Source organism: Daphnia carinata, unplaced genomic scaffold (genome assembly GCF_022539665.2).
Source record: "Daphnia carinata strain CSIRO-1 unplaced genomic scaffold, CSIRO_AGI_Dcar_HiC_V3 NW_026453066.1, whole genome shotgun sequence".
NCBI lineage: Eukaryota > Metazoa > Arthropoda > Branchiopoda > Diplostraca > Daphniidae > Daphnia > Daphnia carinata.
In genome coordinates, this window is record NW_026712521.1 from 104,014 (window position 1) to 111,576 (window position 7,563).

The 7,563-nt window shown below is 31.2% G+C and overlaps 1 long non-coding RNA gene across 3 annotated transcripts; it reads left to right on the top strand.

The window, feature by feature from the left end:
• The first annotated feature begins 218 nt into the window (after nt 1–218).
• On the top strand, nt 219–2,362 carry LOC130698304 (uncharacterized). Of its 3 annotated transcripts, none has more exons than XR_009003264.2 (6): nt 219–452; nt 511–695; nt 753–965; nt 1,035–1,237; nt 1,296–1,760; nt 1,830–2,362. It is a non-coding gene; the product is annotated as an uncharacterized LOC130698304 (long non-coding RNA). The 3 variants fall into 3 exon arrangements; XR_009003263.2 differs by having other exon boundaries at nt 748–965; nt 1,830–2,360; XR_009003262.2 differs by having other exon boundaries at nt 511–965; nt 1,830–2,361.
• Nucleotides 2,363–7,563: the final 5,201 nt, after the last annotated feature.

A 7,563-nucleotide genomic window follows, 5' to 3' on the forward strand; every position in this document is an offset into this window, starting at 1 on the left:
CCTTGTATGTAAGCCCCGCCCTAGGCCTATTGGCCGTCTCGGAAGAGAGGGCAAGGGGCAGTCAGTCAGAAAATACACTCGCTACCGTGCACAACAAGCTGAACCAGTGTTCCCGTGTTCATCTTCAAAACATCTTCAATTTATCAAAGGTAAAAATCAGACACGGGCTGATTATTTCCCTTCAATAATGTTGAGAAATCAAGGTATATAATAATAAAGTTTAAAGGTTATAATACGAGAGGCAGTTTTTGTAAATGGAAAAAGAGAAAACAAGAACTTGAAAGTGTCGTCTAAACAAAATTAATAGGAAATGAGAACCCAAAAAATCATGATTTCTAGCTTATTGACCAACATTCCAATTGAAAGTGTATCTACAGTTGACGATCTCAATAGCAATAAGGTTGGTGTTGAACAGGAAGAATGTCTAGCAGCTAACACCTCACACTTAACAGGTATGTGTTAATCTTTACGTTTAAGGAAGACGGGCCAGCTTATTCCATCTATTTTCAGGGAAAAGGCTGGATTTGTCTGATAGAACAATGAAAACCAAACTTAAAAGGAGTTAGAAAAATTGAAGAAGAAGAAATTAAAAAAGAAAAATAACAAGAAGTGGTCCTGAATTGCCCAACTTGCACAAGCCACCGAGGCAGCATCAGTGTCATCAACCTCTGATCCCACAGAGTTTGTCAAAACAGGTATTCCTGAACCAAGACCAACAAGTACACCGCTAACACCAATTTTCAACAGCGAAGGCTGCCTAGTATTCAGCAAATTTGATTTAGGAGAACTATCTAATCCCTCACCCATTCTGAACAAGAACACTTTAGATTGAAAAGTAGCAACGATAAAAAAAAACTCAAAGCCAAAGTGAAAATCTTGGATGGCCAAGCTGAAGTTGGAATGTGAGAAGTATTGAAGAGAAACAGGCATGAAAAGATGCTTTGCAAACAGCTGAAGGTTTTCAGGTAACCTTTCAATTTGACATACATATTTGTAAGATCTTAAATAATTTTAACCTTTCTGTATTGCAATAGGTAAAAAACAATGTGGAATGGCTTGCTAAATCTATTATGAAACAAGATGAAATCAAATCAGATAGTAAAAAGAAGTTGGCTGAACGCATCGAAGAATAGGAAAAGAGAAAGGAATAACAACAGAAAACGAGAAAAGCCAACATTAAGAAAAAGAAAACTGAGAAGAAAGAACATAAACTGAATGAACGCCTCACACTTAACAGGTATGTGTTAACATTTACATTTAAGGAAGACCGGCCAGTTTATTCCATTGATTTTCAGAGGAAAAGCTGGAATTGTCTGATAAGGCAACGAAAATCCAATTTAAACGGAAGTTAGAGGGAATGAAGAAGAAATTAAAAAGAAAAAGTAAGAAGAAGAGGTCCTGAATTGCCAAACATGCTCGAGCCACCAAGGCAGTATCTGTGTCATCAACCTCTGGTCTTTCAGAGTTTGTTAAAACAGAAATTCCTCAACCAAGACTAGCAAGTACACTGGCAACACCAATTTTTAACAGTGAAGGCTGCCTAGTTTCCAGCAAATTTGATTTTGGAGAACTATCTAATTCCTCACCCATTCTGAAAAAGACCACTTTATATCCAGAAGTGGCAACGATTAAAATGAAAGAAAATAAAACTTAAACCAAAAATGAATATCTTGGTAGGCCAAGCTGAAGCTGAGAATGCAAGAAGCATTGAATAGAAACAGGCATGAAATGGTGCTCTGCAAATAGCTGAAGGTTTTCAGGTAAACTTTCAATTTGACAAAAATATTTGTAAGATCTTGAAAACTTTTAACCTTTCTGTATTGCAATAGGTAAAAGACTATGTGGAATTGCTTGCCAAATCAATTAATGAACGAGATCAAATCAGAAAGTAACATAAATTGCGCTGAACGAATCGAAGAAAAGGAAAAGAGAAAGGAATAACAACAGAAAAAGAGAAAAGCCAACATTAAGAAAAATAAAACTGAAAAGAAAGAACATAAAGTGAATAACTAAAGAAAAAAGGCAAATTTACCGTATGAAAGACTGATACTGACTCATGGATGAGCTAAACTCTTGTTCTTTCATGTGCAGCCATGTCGTGATAGTTTTATAGAAAAATACACTGGCATGCCTTCCATGATCGTGGAAAATTTGAAGAAAAAATATCTTAGATTCATTTAAAAAGGTTTAGTGTCTTCACTAATAACAGACTCTCATTTTAAAAAAAAGTCCGTCATGGTAGAAAATTGATTTGTCATTATTAGTAGCTTTGTTAACGTAAAGTGTAAAGCTTCCTTATATCTCAATGTATTATGTGATGTGTAATTAGGTAATCAATAGCTGCTTGAAAATGTGCAAAAGGTGAAAACAGGACACGAAGAACGAACCGAATCATTTATAGCAGTAGGTTATGATTTTAATATATTTATTGGGCTCTTTGTAAGTGTTAAAAGAATTGAAAATGTATAAGGAATAAATGGTATTAGAATCAATATTGAATTACATAATCTTTGTTTTGGTCCTTGCCTCAGACGATAATTTAAGTTTGTAATATTATTCCTATAAACATTATTTATCAAATGTTAATGATAATAAACTAGTCTTCGTGGTAACATATATTTTTGTTCCCAGCAACCACAAAAGCCCCGCGGAACTCATTCAGTTTCCGTATTCCCAACGAATCAGTGGTCTTTACCTATGGCATAAGTATCGACAAAAAGAAGCTATATGGGAGATGGACTGGGGATTGGGGGAATAATGAAAGAGGGTGGACAGAACAAGGCTAAGTGCGAAAAACATTTATTTTTTGTATTATATTTAAAAAAGCGATGGTAGTTCAATAAACAAAAATTGTGAAAAATGAACTTTATTAAACGGGATATTAGCAATATATAAATACTAATATAATCCGAAATTAGATTGCAACCGAATAAATAATCAAAGATTAACTAGCGCACAAACGCTAACATTGTAAGTTTGGCCCAGTCAATGGAAAAAAGGCCCACTTTTGAATTTAGAAAAAAGTGGGCCTTTTTCATATGGGCCTTTTCGTCTGTCAATCGCGGGCCTTTTTCGTCTCAGCCTTTTTCGTCTGGGCCTTTTTTCTCCGACCTCCCAATATTTACATTCAAACAGTATGAAATATAAGTGTATTCAATGTGAATATAGTGTGATACAGTGAGTTTCAATATCTACATTCAAACAGCATGAAATATACGTGTATTCAATGTGAATATAGTGTGATACAGTGAGTTTCAATATCTACATTCAAACAGCATCAAATATACGTGTATTCAAAGTGAATATAGTGTTATAGAATCAGTTTCATGATGTACATTCAAACATTATGAAATATACGTGTATTCAATATGAATATAGTGTGATACAGTGAGTTTCAATATCTACATTCAAACAGCATCAAATATACGTGTACAATGTGAATATAGTGTGATACAGTGAGTTTCAATATCTACATTCAAACAGCATCAAATATACGTGTATTCAATGTGAATACAGTGTGATACAGTGAGTTTCAATACCTACATTGCAATAGCATCAAATATACGTGTGTTCAATGTGAATATAGTGTTATAGAATTAGTTTCAATATCTACATTCAAACAGCATCAAATATATGTGTATTCAATGTGAATATAGTGTGATACAGTGAGTTTCAATATCTACATTCAAACAGCATCAAATATACGTGTATTCAATGTGAATATAGTGTGATACAGTGAGTTTCAATATCTACATTCAAACAGCATCAAATATACGTGTATTCAATGTGAATATAGTGTGATACAATCAGTTTCATTATCTACATTCAAACAGCATCAAATATACTTGTATTCAATGTGAATATAGTGTGATACAATAAGTTACCATATCTACCTTCAAACAGCATCAAATATACGTGTATTCAATGTGAATATAGTGTGATACAGTGAGTTTCAATATCTACATTCAAACAGCATCAAATATACGTGTATTCAATGTGAATATAGTGTGATACAGTGAGTTTCAATATCTACATTCAAACAGCATCAAATATACGTGTATTCAATGTGAATATAATGTGATACAGTGAGTTTCAATATCTACACTCAAACAGCATCAAATATACGTGTATTCAATGTGAATATAGTGTGATAGAATCAGTTTCAATATCTACATTCAAACAGCATCAAATATACGTGTATTCAATGTGAATATAGTGTGATACAGTGAGTTTCAATATCTACATTCAAACAGCATCAAATATACGTGTATTCAATGTGAATATAGTGTGATACAGTGAGTTTCAATATCTAAATTCAAACAGCATCAAATATACGTGTATTCAATGTGAATATAGTGTGATACAGTGAGTTTCAATATCTGTATTCAAACAGCATCAAATATACGTGTATTCAATGTGAATATAGTGTGATAGAATCAGTTTCAATATCTACATTCAAACAGCATCAAATATACGTGTATTCAATGTGAATATAGTGTGATACAATGAGTTTCAATATGTATTCAAACAGCATCAAATATGCGTGTATTCAATGTGAATATAGTGTGCTACAGTGAGTTTCAATATCTACATTCAAACAGCATCAAATATACGTGTATTGAATGTGAATACAATTTGATACAGTGAGTTTCAATATCTACATTCAAATAGCATCAAATATACGTGTATTTAATGTGAATATAGTGTGATACAGTGAGTTTTAATATCTACATTCAAACAGCATCAAATATACGTGTATTCAATGTGAATATAGTGTGATACAGTGAGTTTCAATATCTACATTCAAACAGCATCAAATATACGTGTATTCATTGTGAATATAGTGTGATACAGTGAGTTTCAATATCTACATTCAAACAGCATCAAATATACGTGTATTCAATGTGAATATAGTGTGATACATTTAGTTTCAATATCTGCATTCAAACAGTATCAAATATACGTGTATTCAATTTGAATATAGTGTGATACAATGAGTTTCATATCTACATTCAAACAGCATCAAATATACGTGTATTCAATGTGAATATAGTGTATATAGAATCGTTTCAATGATGTGTTATAGAATCATTCAAACAGCATCAAATATATCTGTATTCAATGTGAATATAGTGTTATACAGTGAGTTTTAATATCTACATTCAAACAGCATCAAATATACGTGTATTCAATGTGAATATAGTGTGATACAGTGAGTTTCAATATCTACATTCAAACAGCATCAAATATACGTGTATTCAATGTGAATATAGTGTTATAGAATCAGTTTCATGATCTACATTCAAACAGCATCAAATATTCGTGTATTCAATGTGAATATAGTGTTATAGAATCAGTTTCATGATCTACATTCAAACAGCATCAAATATACGTGTATTCATTGTGAATATAGTGTGATACAATAAGTTACCATATCTACATTCAAACAGCATCAAATATACGTGTATTCAATGTGAATATAGTGTTATAGAATCAGTTTCAATATCTACATTCAAACAGCATCAAATATACGTGTATTCAATGTGAATATAGTGTTATAGAATCAGTTTCAATATCTACATTCAAACAGCATCAAATATACGTGTATTCAATGTGAATATAGTGTTATAGAATCAGTTTCATGATCTACATTCAAACAGTATCAAATATACGTGTATTCAATGTGAATATGGTGTGATACAGTGAGTTTCAATATCTACATTCGAACAGCATGAAATATACGTGTATTCAATGTGAATATAGTGTGATACAGTGAGTTTCAATATCTACATTCAAACAGCATCAAATATACGTGTATTCAATATGAATATAGTGTTATAGAATCAGTATCATGATCTACATTCAAACAGCATCAAATATACGTGTATTCATTGTGAATATAGTGTGATACAATAAGTTTCCATATCTACATTCAAACAGCATCAAATATACGTGTATTCAATGTGAATATAGTGTTATAGAATCAGTTTCATGATCTACATTCAAACAGCATCAAATGTTCGTGTATTCAATGTGAATATAGTGTTATAGAATCAGTTTCATGATCTAAATTCAAACAGTATCAAATATACGTGTATTCAATGTGAATATAGTGTGATACAGTGAGTTTCAATATCTACATTCAAACAGCATCATATATAGGTGTATTCAATGTGAATATAGAGTGATACAGTGATTTTCAATATCTTCATTCAAACAGCATCAAATATACGTGTATTCAATGTGAATATAGTGTTATAGAATCAGTTTAATGATCTAAATTCAAACAGTATCAAATATACGTGTATTCAATGTAAATACAGTGTGATACAGTGAGTTTCAATTTCTACATTCAAACAGCATCAAATATATGTGTATTCAATGTGAATATAGTGTTATAGAATCAGTTTCAATATGTACATTCAAACAGCATCAAATATCGTGTATTCAATGTGAATATAGTGTTATAAATCAGTTTTCAATATCTACATTCAAACAGCATCAAATATACGTGTATTCAATGTGAATATAGTGTTATAGAATCGGTTTCATGATGTACCGTCAAACAGCATCAAATATACGTGTATTCAATGTGAATATAGTGTTATAGAATCAGTTTCATGATCTACATTCAAACAGCATCAAATATACTAGTATTCAATGTGAATATAGTGTTATAGAATCAGTTTCAATATCTAAATTCAAACAGCTTCAAATATACGTGTATTCAATGTGAATATAGTGTAATACAGTGAGTTTCAATATCTACATTGAAACAGTATCAAATATACGTGTATTAATGTGAATATAGTGTTATAGAATCAGTTTCATGATCTACATTCAAACAGTATCAAATATACGTGTATTCAATGTAAATATAGTGTTATAGAATCAGTTTAATATCTACATTCAAACAGTATCAAATATACGTGTATTTCAATGTGAATATAGTGTGATAAAGTGAGTTTCAATATCTACATTCAAACAGCATCAAATATACGTGTATTCAATGTGAATATAGTGTTATAGAATCAGTTTCATGATCTACATTCAAACAGTATCAAATATACGTGTATTCAATGTGAATATAGTGTGATACAGTGAGTTTCAATATCTACATTCAAACATCATAAAATATACGTGTATTAAATGTGAATATAGTGTGATACAGTGAGTTTCAATATCTACATTCAAACAGCATCAAATACACGTGTATTCAATGTGAATATAGTGTTATAGAATCAGTTTCATGATCTACATTCAAACAGCATCAAATATACGTGTATTTAATGTGAATATAGTGTGATACAGTGAGTTTCAATATCTGCATTCAAACAGCATCAAATATACGTATATTTAATGTGATTTTAGTGTGATACAGTGAGTTTCAATATCTACATTCAATAATCAAATATACGTGTATTCAATGTGAATATAGTGTTATACAGTGGTTTCAATATCTACATTCAAACAGCATCCAATATACGTGTATTCAATGTGAATATAGTATGATACAGTGAGTTTCAATATCTACATTCCAACAGCATCAAATATACGTGTATT